Below are 13,025 nucleotides of genomic sequence, written 5' to 3'. Positions count from 1 at the left end.
ATAAGGTAGTGGTGGTGTTGAGCTCTTCACCACTTGATGCTGTTTTGGAATTGGTTTTTCCATGATTTGCTTTCCTTTCTTCAAATTCTGTGGTTTGTTATCTTCCTCTGTGAGTTTTTCTGGAGCATTCTTGGTCATCATGTCCTTGTTGATGGCTTCATCATTCTTTGTTGGCTCAGTGTCATTCTCCATAAGCTTCTTTGTTGCTCCTTGGTTACTATCCACTAACACTTTTCCACTTCTTAGTTGCACGACCTTGCATTCTTCCTTTGGGTTGGGAATGGTGTCACTAGGTAGTGAACTTGATGGTTTTTCAACAGAAATCTTCTTAGAGATTTGTCCAATCTGCCTCTCTAGGTTCTTCATGGAGGCTTCTTGGTTCTTTGTTGTCAATTCTTGGTTCTTCATCAGTTTCTCCATGAGCAGCTCTAGATTGGTGATTCTCTGTGAGTCTTGTGAGATGGGTTGATTTTGGGGTGTTGATGGATGAAGATAAGTGTTTTGGTTAGTTGGGTGGTTATGGGGTGGGTATTGGTTAGCATTTGGGTAGTTGTTTTGTGGTTTTCTGTATGAGTTTTGGTTAGTATTTGGCTGGGGGTTATGGTTTGTGTTTTTCCAATTGTTCTGGCCTGTGTTTCTTTGCCATGGTTGTTGGTTTTGATTATGGTTGTCTCCCCATTTGAGGTTGGGGTGGTTCTTCCAAGAAGGATTGTAAGTATCACCATAGACTTCATTTGTTCCAAGATTTTGGTTGTGCATGTATTGGACTTGCTCTTGTTGTTGCTCTTCTTGAGTTTCTTCACTTTGCACCCAAGTGGTTGGAGGTTGGCTTGTGGTGCTCACTGCTGCCACTTGCAAGCCATCAATTCTCTTAGCCATTTGCTCAAATTGTTGTTGAATCTGTTGCTGCATCATCTTGTTTTGATCTAGAATTGAATCAACTCCTTCCAACTCCATTACTCCTCTTCTCTGTGATGGTTGGCGTTGTCTTTGATGAGCAAAGAAATATTGGTTGTTGGCCACCATGTCGATAAGGTTTTGAGCTTCCTCTGTGGTCTTCATGAGTTGTAGAGAGCCTCCGGCAGAGTGATCAAGAGCTTCTTGAGCTTTAAGAGTGAGTCCCTCATAGAAGTTTTGCAACTTATCCCACTCTGTGAACATCTCTGGTGGACATTTCCTCAATAGAGCCTTATATCTCTCCCATGCTTCATATAAGTTCTCGGCCTCCAATTGAGTGAATGTTTGAACCTCAGTCTTCAACCTTAGGATCCTTTGAGGTGGATAGAATTTGGCAAGAAACTTGCTCACCAAGTCATCCCAAGTGTTGATGCTTTCTTTTGGAAAGGTCTCTAACCATTGAGTAGCTTTATCTCTGAGAGAGAATGGGAAGAGCAGCAACTTGTAGCTATCAGGGGGCACACCATTTGTTTTTACTGTGTCACAGATTCTCAAGAAGGTGGACAGATGTTGATTTGGATCCTCCAAAGGCCCTCCTCCAAAAGAACAATTGTTTTGAACCAGAGTGATGAGTTGTGGCTTGAGTTCAAAATTGTTTGCATTGACATTGGGAGGAAGAATGCTACTCCCACAATGCTTAGCATTTGCAAATGTGTATGAAGCCAAGACTCTTCTCTGTTGTTGATTATTGTTGGCTCCTCCTCCTGGTTGATTGGTATCTCCTTCCATCTCTTGGAATTCCTCCTCAGATTCTTCTTCTCCAACAACGTTCTTCCCTCTTTCGGCTCTTCTCATTCTCCGAAGAGTTCTTTGATCTATTTCAGAGTGAATAGGGGAAGATCTTCCTATACCTGACATACAAACACACAACAATAAACACACAGACCCAGAAAGCCAATGAAACTTCAATCTATAGCTAGAATGAAGTTTTAGTTAGTTTAAGCAAAAATTCAAACAGTTAGTGTGTTAGTAGGAATTAGAATAACAGAAAAGAAAAAAATGCTTAATCTAGACCTTCACTTCACTTAATCATTGTCAATCTATTTCAATCCCCGGCAACGGCGCCAAAAACTTGATGTGTGGAAAACGATCCAACACAAAACTCACCGGCAAGTGTACCGGGTCGCATCAAGTAATAATAACTCACAAGAGTGAGGTCGATCCCACAGGGATTGAAGGATTGAGCAATTTTAGTTTAGTGGGTGATTTAGTCAAGCGAATCTAGTTTTGGTTGAGTGATTTGTGTTTAACAAGAAGTAAATGACTGTAAATGTAAAGGGGGGAGGGAGAAGTGCAGTAAATTGAAGAACAGAATTGTAAATTTGCAGAATCTTAAAGAGCAAGAAAGTAAATGAATGAAACTTAAAGTGCAAGAAACTTAAATTGCAGTAACTTAAATGGCAAGAAAGATAAATGGCTTGAATATAAAAGGGAATTGAGGAATGGGATTGCAAGATCTAAACAAAGAAGAAGTAAATTGCAGCAAAATTAAATCAGAAGCAAATATCATTCAAACAGAAAGAAAATAAAATGCAGCAGAGGTTCACAGAAGAACCCAAAAGTAAAATTGGGTCTCAGGTCTCAAGAGACTAGGTAGCAGAGCCTAGATCTCTATTTGCCTTCTTAGATCCAAGTTCACAAAGCAATTGACAGAAAATTTAAAGAAGAAGCAATAGAAGAACAGAAATAAACTTGAATTATGCAGAAAACAAATTGAAAAGAGCTTGAATGGGAATTGAGACAGAATTTCCTCAATTTCACACACCCAAAACTCAGAAACTCAAGAGTAGAATTGCCCAAGTGAGAATGAGGAAGGAGATCAATCAATTCTCCCTTGATCCTCTTGGTGCTCGGACAAATCTCTCAAGGAAGCTCAAAAGAAAATGCAAAGACTAGCCAAAAGGTAAAAATTCAAAAGAGGGTTCAAAGGTAGCTAAAAAAAAGTTTTCTAATTACATCAAACTAGCTTCTATTTATACACTTTCTATTCTTGGATTTTGGGATTTGGATGGGCTTTTGATTTGGTGAAGAAATGAATTGAAATGGGAATTTAATTTGGATTTTCGGCCCATGAAAATCACTCCCAGGAGGCTGCCATGCCCTTGTGGAGGGCAGGGCAGAAAATTGATGCATGGTGCAAGAGCTTGGCGCGACATGGTGCGGCATGGTGCGAGTTTGGTGCGCCCTTGGTGCGCCAGATGCTGCCCTGCCCGCGCCAAGGGCAGGGCAGAAAAGTTGGTGCTGCCAGGGTTGAGGAGTGCGCGCGTTGGTGCTGCCAGGGTTGAAGATTGGCGCGCCAGAATTGATTTTGGTGCGCCAGATGCTGCCCTGCCCGCGCCAAGGGCAGGGCAGGAAAGGTTGGTGCTGCCAGATGCGCCACGGTGCGCCAGAATGCGTGCGTGGTGCTTGTCAGGGGAGAAAATTGGTGCGCCAGGAAGAAAATTGGTGCGCCAAGGTCGTGTGCCAATCCAAATGCTGCCCTGCCCGCGCCAAGGGCAGGGCAGAGTTCCCACATTGCACGTCCCGTGTTCGAAACACGGCTGAGGCATAAATTCATTAATTTCCTTGGTTTCTTGGCACGGCACTCATCCTTAAGTCTTGGCTTCCTCATGGTTCCTTGTTCGAACCTTGTAGCATGCATGGGTGATATTTTCCTTTGAATTTCTTTCCTTATAGAGCCCGATTCTGCCCTCCACAAGGGCAGGGCAATGTTCTCTTCCTCTTGGCCCCAAGGCACCATTTTGTGCTCTGCCCTTGTAGTGGGCAGGGCAGAGTTGCCTTCCTTGGTTGGTTCCTCTATGTTGCCCTCCTAGAGGGCAGTCTGCCCTTGCGGAGGGCAATGTTGCTTCTCCCTTTGCATGCGGCACGCTTCTTCTTGATTCGGCCACGCTTTCCTTTCCTTAGGTCACACTTCTTAGGCCACGCTTTTCCTTTTCTTTTCTTTTCTTCACCTATAATAAACCAAAACAACACTCCAAGTATCACTAAATTCAAGAGGCTTATAAATCAACTAAAATTCAATTAAAATTAGCTTAAACCTCAATGATTAACATTAAATTCATGGTGGTTGTTTGATTTAGAAAAGTTATACATTTTCACTCCAAATCACTTACTTAGGATGCAAGAAAGTGCATAAATGCTAACAAAACAAGTGAAATTAGCTTGAAAAATGGGTATATGATGACTTGTCATCAGGCATCTCTAGGAACTCAGAATTTAGATAGTGTTATTGATTCTCCTAGTTCAGTATGTTGATTCTTGGACACAGCTTCTTTATGAGTCTTGGCCGTGACCCTAAGCACTTTATTTTTCCAGAATTACCACCGGATACATAAATGTCACAGACACATAACTAGGTGAACCTTTTCATATTGTGACTCAGCTTTGCTAAAGTCCCCAGTTATAGGTGCCCAGAGTTCTTAAGCATACTCTTTTGCTTTGGACCACGACTTTAACCACTCAGTCTTAAGCTTTTCACTTGGACCTGCATGCCACAAGCATATGGTTAGGGACAGCTTGATTCAGCCGCTTAGCCCATGATTTTATTCATTTAATCCCTCCTATCCATTAATGCTCAAAGCCTTGGATCCTTTTTACCCTTGCCTTTTGGTTTTAAAGGGCTATTGGCTTTTTCTGCTTGATTTTTCTTTCTTCTCTTTTTTTCGCCATTTTTTCTTTTTCACTGCTTTCTCTTGCTTCATGAATCAGTTTCATGATTTTTCAGATTATCAATAACATTTCTCTTTGTTCATCATTCTTTCAAGAGCCAACAATTTTAACATTCATAAACTTCACTATAAAAAATATGCACTGTTCAAGCATTCATTCAGAAAAACAAAAAGTATTGCCACCACATCAAAATAATTAAACTAATTTCAAGATAAAATTTAAAATTCATGTACTTCTTGTTCTTTTGTAATTAGGAACATTTTTTATTTAAGAAAGGTGAATGATTCATGGAATTATTCATAGCTTTAAGACATAGACACTAGACACTAATGATCATGTAATGAAGACATAGATAACACATAAAGCAAAAAAATCAAAAAATAGAAAGAAAAGAACAAGGAAATCAAAGAACGAGTCCACCTTAGTGATGGCAGCTAGTTCTTCCTCTTGAAGATCCAATGGAATGCTTGAGCTCCTCTATGTCTCTTCCTTGCCTTTGTTGCTCTTCCCTCATGGCTATTTGATCCTCTCTGATTTCATGGAGAATAATGGAGTGCTCTTGGTGTTCCATCCTTAGTTGCTCCATATTGGAACTCAAATCCCCTAAAGAGGTGTTGAGTTGCTCCCAATAGTTGTGTGGAGGAAAATGCATCCCTTGAGGCATCTCAAGGATTACTTGATGAGGAACTTCCTCATGCTCTTGTTGAGGTCCATGAGTGAGCTCTCTTATTTGCTCCATCCTCTTTTTAGTGATGGGCTTGTCCTCTTCAATAAGGATGTCTTCTCCTATGATAATTCCAGCTAAACTGCATAGGTGACAAATGAGATGAGGAAAGACTAACCTTGCCAAGGTGGAAGTCTTGTCAGCCACCTTGTAGAGTTCTAGAGATATGACCTCATGAACTTCTACTTCCTCTCCAATCATGATGCTATGGATCATGATAGCCCGATCTACAGTCACTTCGGATCGGTTGCTAGTAGGAATGATGGAGCGTTGGATAAATTCCAACCATCCTCTAGCCATGGGTTTAAGGTTAGGCCTTCTTAGTTGAACCGGCTTGCCTTTGGAGTCTCTTTTCCACTGAGCTCCTTCCACGCATATGTCCATGAGGACTTGGTCCAACCTTTGATCAAAGTTGACCCTTCTAGTGTAGGGGCGTGCATCTCCTTGCTTCATTGGCAAGTTAAATGCCAACCTTACATTTTCCAGACTGAAGTCTAAGTATTTCTCTCGACCCATTGTAAGCCAATTCTTTGGGTTCGGGTTTACACTTTGATCATGGTTCTTGGTGACGCATGCATTAGCATAAAACTCTTGAACTATTAAGATTTCGACTTGTTGAATGGGGTTGGTGAGAACTTCCCAACATCTTCTTCGAATTTCATGTCGGATCTCCGGATACTCATTCCTTTTGAGCATGAAAGAGACCTCGGGGATCACTTTCTTCTTGGCCATAACTTCATAGAAGTGGTCTTGATGGACCTTTGAGATGAATCTCTCCATCTCCCATGACTCGGTGGTGGAAGCTTTTGCCTTCCCTTTCCTCTTTCTAGAAGTTTCTCCAGCCTTAGGTGCCACAAAAGGTTATAGAAAAACAAAAAGCAACGCTTTTACCACACTAAACTTAAAAGGTATGCTTGTCTTCTAGCAAAAGAAGAAAGAATGGAGGAGAAGAAGAAGAAAATGGAGGAGATGGAGAGGTGTGAGTTGCGGTAGGTGGGGATCCTGTGGGGTCCACAGATCCTGAGGTGTCAAGGATTTCTCATCCCTGCACCATTCTGGCGTGTAAATGCCCCTTTGAGTGCCAATCCTGGCATTAAACGCCAGGTTGCTACCCATTTCTAGTGTTTAACGCCAGCTTTTCTTTCCTTTCTGGCGTTTAACGCCAGCTTAGTGCCCTTTTTTGGCGTTAAACGCCAGTCTGGTGCCTTTTTCTAGCGTTAAACGCCCAGAATGATGCCAGACTGGGCGTTTAACGCCCATTCTACTACCCTTACTGGCGTTTAAATGCCAGTAAGCTCCTCCTCCAGAGTGTGCTATTTTTAATGCTATTTTTGAATTTGCTTTGATTTTTGCAGTTGTTTTTGTGACTCCACATGATCATCAACCTAAAGAAAACATAAAGTAACATTGGAAAATGGGAATTTAACATAGATAAATAAAATTGGATTGCCTCCCAATAAGCACTTCTTTAATGTCAATAGCTTGACAGTGAGCTCTCATGGAGCTTCACAGATGTTCAGAGCATGGTTGGAGCCTCCCAACACAAACTTAGAGTTTAAATGTGGAGGCTTTGGTTGACTCTGTATTGAGAGAAGCTTTTCGTGCTTCTTTCCCATGTGTACAGAAGGAGATACTTGAGCTTTAAACACAAGGTAGTCCTCATTCACTTGAAGGACTAACTCTTCTCTGTCAACATCAATCACAGCTTTTACTGTGGCTAGGAAGGGTCTGCCAAGGATGATGGACTCATCCTTATTCTTCCCAGTGTCCAGGATTATGAAGTCAGTAGAGATGTAAAGGCCTTCAACCTTCACTAAGACATCCTCTACAAGTTCATAAGCCTGTTTCATAGATTTGTCTGTCATCTCTAGTGAGATTCTTGAAGCTTGTACCTCAAAGATTCCCAGTTTTTCCATTACAGAGAGTGGCATGAGGTTTATTCCTGACCTCAGGTCACACAGAGCATTCTCAAAGGTCATGGTGCCTATGGTATAGGGTTTAGGGAATTTTCTAGGATCCAGTTTCTTCTGAGGTAAAGTCTGCCTAATCAAGTCATTCAGTTCATTGGTGAGCAAGGGGGGATTCATCCTCCCAAGTCTCATTACCAAATAACTTAGCATTCAGCTTCATGATTGCTCTAAGGTACTTAGCAACTTGCTCTTCAGTAATGTCTTCATCCTCTTCAGAGGAGGAATACTCATCAGAGCTCATGAATGGTAGAAGTAAGTTCAATGAAATCTCTATGGTCTTTGTATGAGCCTCAGATTTCCTTGGTTCCTCAATAGGGAACTCCTTTTTGTCCAGAGGACATCCCATGAGGTTTTTCTCACTGGGAATCACGTCCTCCCCACTCTCTCCAGGTTCGGCCATGTTGGATATGTGGATGGCCTTGCACTCTCTTTTTGAGTTCTCTTCTGTATTGCTTGGGAGAGTACTAGGAGGAGTTTCAGTAACTCTTTTACTCAGCTGACCCACTTGTGCCTCCAGATTTCTGATGGAAGACCTTGTTTCATTCATGAAACTGAGAGTGGTCTTAGATAGACCAGAGACTATGTTTGCTAAGCTAGAGAGGCTCTACTTAGAATTCTCTATCTGTTGCTGAGAAGATGATGGGAAAGGTTTGCTATTGCCAAACCTGTTTCTCCCACCATTATTGTTGTTGAAGCCTTGTTGAGGCTTTTGTTGATCCTTCCATGAGAAATTTGGGTGATTCCTCCATGAAAAATTGTAGGTGTTTTCATAGGGTTCTCCCATGTAATTCACCTCTTCCATTGCAGAATTCTCAGGGTCATAAGCTTCTCCTTCAAAGGAGGCTTCTTTAGCACTGCCAGATGCAGCTTGCAATCCAGTTAGATTCTGAGAAATCATATTGACTTGCTGAGTCAATATTTTATTCTGAGCCAATATGGCATTCAGAGTATCAATCTCAATAACTCCTTTCTTTTGAGTTGTCCCATTGTGCTCTGAACATCTGTGAGGCTCCATGAGAGCTCATTGTCAAGCTATTGACATTAAAGAAGCGCTTATTGGGAGGCAACCCAATTTTATTTTTCTATGTTATTTTTTTTTAGATTGATGATCATGTGGAGTCACAAAAATAACTGTAAAAATTAAAGAAAAATAAAAAATAGCAGATCTTGGAGGAGGAACTTACTAGCGTTTAAACGCCAGAAAGAAGCACCAGACTGGCGTTAAACGCCAGAAAGAAGCAACAAACTGGCGTTAAACTCTAGAAGCAGGTTGCAGCTTGGCGTTTAACACCATGAATGGAATAAAAGCTGGCGTTTAACGCCAAGAATGCACAATAGGGGTGTTTTGCACGCCTAAAAGGAGCAGGGATGAGAAATCCTTGACCCCTCTGGATCTATGGACCCCACAGGATCCCCACCTACCCTACCTCTCTTTTTATCTCCCTCTATCTCCTCCATTTTCTTCTTCTTTCCCTTCTTTCTTTCTTTTTTTGCTCGAGGACGAGTAAACTTTTTAAGTTTGGTGTGGTAAAAGCATTACTTTTTGTTTTTCCATAATCATTTATGGCACCTAAGGCCGGAGAAACCTTTAGAAAGAGGAAAGGGAAGACAAAAGCTTCCACCTCCGAGTCATGGAAGATGGAAAGATTCATCTCAAAGGTCCATCAAGACCACTTCTATGAAGTTGTGGCCAAGAAAAAGGTGATCCCTATGCAATTCAGCTGGAATTGTCATAGAGGAAGACATCCTCATTGAAGAGGACAAGCCCATCACTAAGAAAAGGATGGAGCAAACAAGAGAGTCCACTTATGGACCTCAACAAGAGCATGAGGAATTTCCTCATCAAGAAATCCCTGAGATGCCTCAAGGAATACATTTTCCTCCACACAACTATTGGGAGCAACTAAGGATAGGAGCACCAAAAGCACTAAGGATGGAGCAACAAAGGTAAGGAAGAGACATAGAGGAGCTTAGGCGTTCCATTGGATTTTCAAGAGAAAGAACTAGCCGCCGTCACTAAGGTGGACCCGCTCTTTAATTTCCTTGTTCTTATTTTTTCTATTTTTCGATTTTTATGCTTTATGTGCTTGATGAGCGGATAATTTATACGCTTTTTGGCATTGTTTTTAGGTAGTTTTTAGTAGGATCTAGCTACTTTTAGGGATGTTTTCATTAGTTTTTATGTAAAATTCACATTTCTGGACTTTACTATGAGTTTGTGTGTATTTCTGTGATTTAAGGTATTTTCTGGCTGAAATTGAGGGACCTGAGCAAAACTCTGATAAGGAGGTTGACAAAGGACTGCTGATGCTGTTGGATTCTGACCTCCCTGCACTCGAAATGCATTTTCTGGAGCTACAGAACTTCAAATGGTGCACTCTCAATGGCGTTGGAAAGTAGACATCCATCGCTTTCCAGAAATATATAATAGTGCATACTTTATTCGAGATTAGATGGCATAAACTGGCGTTCAACGCCAGTTCTATGCTGCATTCTGGAGTCAAACGCCAGAAACATGTCATAAACTAGAGTTAAACACCAAAAACACGTTACAACTTGGCGTTTAACTCCAAGAGAAGCCTCTTCACGTGTAAAGCTCAAGCTCAGCCCAAGCACACACCAAGTGGGCCCCGGAAGTGGATTTTTGCATCAATTACTTATCTCTGTAACCCTAGTAGCTAGTTTTAGTATAAATAGAACTTTTTACTATTGTACTAGTGTCTTTGATTGTCTAGTCTTTTGACCACTCGGTCTTTTGATCATTCATGGGGGCTGGCCATTCGGCCATGCCTGGACCATCACTTATGTATTTTCAATGGTGGAGTTTCTACACACCATAGATTAAGGTGTGGAGCTCTGCTGTACCTCGAGTTTTAATGCAAAGTACTACAATTTTCTATTCAATTCATGCTTATTCTTATTCTAAGATATTCGTTGCACTTCAACATGATGAATATGATGATCCGTGACACTCATCATCATTCTCACCTATGGACGCGTGATTGACAACCACTTCCATTCTACCTTAGACCGAGCGCATATCTCTTGGATTCCTTAATCAGAATCTTCATGGTATAAGCTAGAATTGATGGCGGCATTCATGAGAATCCGAAAAGTCTAAACCTTGTCTGTGGTATTCCGAGTAGGATTCAGGGATTGAATGACTGTGACGAGCTTCAAACTCGCGATTGTTGGGCGTGATGACAAACACAAAAGAATCAATGGATTCTCTTCTGGTATAATCGAGAACCGACAGATGATTAGCCGTGCTGTGGCAAGAGCATTTGGACCTTTTTTACTGAGAGGATGAGAAGCAGCCATTGACAACGGTGATGCCCTACATACAGCTTGCCATGGAAAGGAGTATGAAGGATTGAAAGTAAGAAAGCAGTATGTTGCAGAGATTCAACAGGGATAAAGCATCTTCATACACTTATCTGAAATTCCCACCAATGATTTACATAAGTATTTCTATCTTTATTTTATGTTTTATTTATCTTTATATTCGAAAACTCCATAACCATTTGAATCAGCCTAACTGAGATCTACAAGATGAGCATAGCTTGCTTCATACCAACAATCTCCGTGGGATCGACCCTTACTCACGCAAGGTTTATTACTTGGACGACCCAGTGCACTTGCTGGTTAGTTGTGCAGAGTTGTGACAAAGTGTGATTCACGTTTGAGAGTGCTACCACGTTTATTGGCGCCATTGTTGATGATCATAATTTCGTGCACCAGTGCTATTTATGTTTGTGTCTTCATTACATGATCATTAGTGTCTAGTGTCTATGTCTTAAAGCTATGAATAACTCCATGAATTCTTCACCTCTCTTAAATGAAAAATGTGCCTAATTACAAAAGAATAAGAAGTACTTGGATTTCAAATTTTATCTTGAAATTAGTTTAATTATTTTGAGGTGGTGGCAATACTTTTTATTTTCTGAACGAATGCTTGAATAGTGCATATTTTTGAGAGTGAAGTTTATGAATGTTAAAATTGTTGGCTCCTGAAAGAATGATGAACAAAGGGAAATGTTATTGATAATCTGAAAAATCATGAAATTGATTCTTGAAGCAAGAAAAAGCAGTGAAAAAGAGAAAATATTCAAAAAAATTTTTGCAAAACATAAAAAGAAAAAGAAAAAAAAAGAAAAAGCCAATAGCCCTTTAAACCAAAAGACAAGGGTAAAAAGGATCCAAGGCTTTGAGCATTAATGGATAGGAGGGCCCAAGGAAATAAAATCCAGGCCTAAGTGGATAAATCAAGCTGTCCCTAACCATGTGTTTGTGTCATGAAGGTCCAAGTGAAAAGCTTGAGACTGAGTGGTTAAAGTCGTGATCCAAAGTAAAAAGAGTGTGCTTAAGAACTCTGGACACCTCTAACTGGGGACTTTAGCAAAGTTGAGTCACAATCTGAGAAGGTTCACCCAGTTGTGTGTCTGTGGCATTTATGTATCCGGTGGTAATTGATAAACCACTATTTTATTATTCATATTGTGTTTAATTGTGTGGTTTTATCAAGTCTTTGCTCACTTATTCATATGATTTTCATGTAATTACAATTTCTTCCTAAAAATATTGTATGATTGAAAACATGCTTCTTTGGCTTATATTTTCTTTTATTTAATCCTCTCTTATTACCATTAGATGCCTTGATATGTGTGTTAAGTGATTTTAGGAATTACAGAGCAAGAATGGCTTAAAGGATGGAAAGGAAGCATGCAAAAATGGAAGGAACACAAAGAATTGAAGAGATAACCAGCGAGAAGTCACGCGGTCGCATGGTTGACACGACCGCACGAAATGGAAGAAATCACAGTGATGCGCTCGCGTGCCTGACGCAACCGCGCAGATTGGAATCCGCATGATGACGTGAATGCGTAGACGACGCGCACGCGTGGTACGAGAAACGCTGAGTGACGCGAATGCGTGGATGACGCGGTCGCGTGACGTGCGCGATCTGCAGAATTTCAGAATTCGCTGGCAGAGTTTCTGGGCCAGATTTCAACCCAGTTTTCGGCCTAGAAACACAGATTAGAGCCAGGGAACATGCAGAGACAGAGAACAACATTCATTCCGCATAATTTTTAGTTTTTAGATCTGAATTTACTCCTCCCTTAGGTTTTACTCACTTGAACATTCATAATTAGGATTTCGAAGATTTTGGCTTTAGCTTTTGAGAAGAGTCTACCTCCGGTACTAGTCACTATAGTCTATTATTTACTTTTCATTTATTCTTCCATGTTCTTAATTCCTTCATATTTACATATTGGATTATTTTCACAAGTTATTAATATAGACTATTTTTAATTTCAATTAATCCCTTTTATTATTATTTATTATATCTTCTTTTATTTTCCCCATTGATTCTGAGAAGTTTATAATTATGATGAGTGAGTAGTTCCATAACTTGATCGGGGGATGACTGAAAGGAAACCTTGAGTTGAATCACTCAAGAGAGAAATTATAATTGGATTTATTGTTGGATCACCCTCTAATCATTGACACTAGTCCTTCCCAAGGGAGAGGATTAGGACTTGTGACTAGAAACAGCTCTCCAACTTGCTTGATTTTCCTTTACCTAGTAAGGGATAACTAAGCAGAGCAACTTCCAATTATTAATTAATCTTGAGAGTACTTCAACAAGAATAGGGCTTCCAACTAATCTACTCCCAGTCAAGGCTTTTATTTAAAATTAATTA

The sequence above is a fragment of the Arachis hypogaea genome, chromosome 2 (assembly GCF_003086295.3).
Source record: "Arachis hypogaea cultivar Tifrunner chromosome 2, arahy.Tifrunner.gnm2.J5K5, whole genome shotgun sequence".
NCBI classification, from domain to species: domain Eukaryota; kingdom Viridiplantae; phylum Streptophyta; class Magnoliopsida; order Fabales; family Fabaceae; genus Arachis; species Arachis hypogaea.
Note: the sequence above shows the minus strand (reverse complement) of the source record.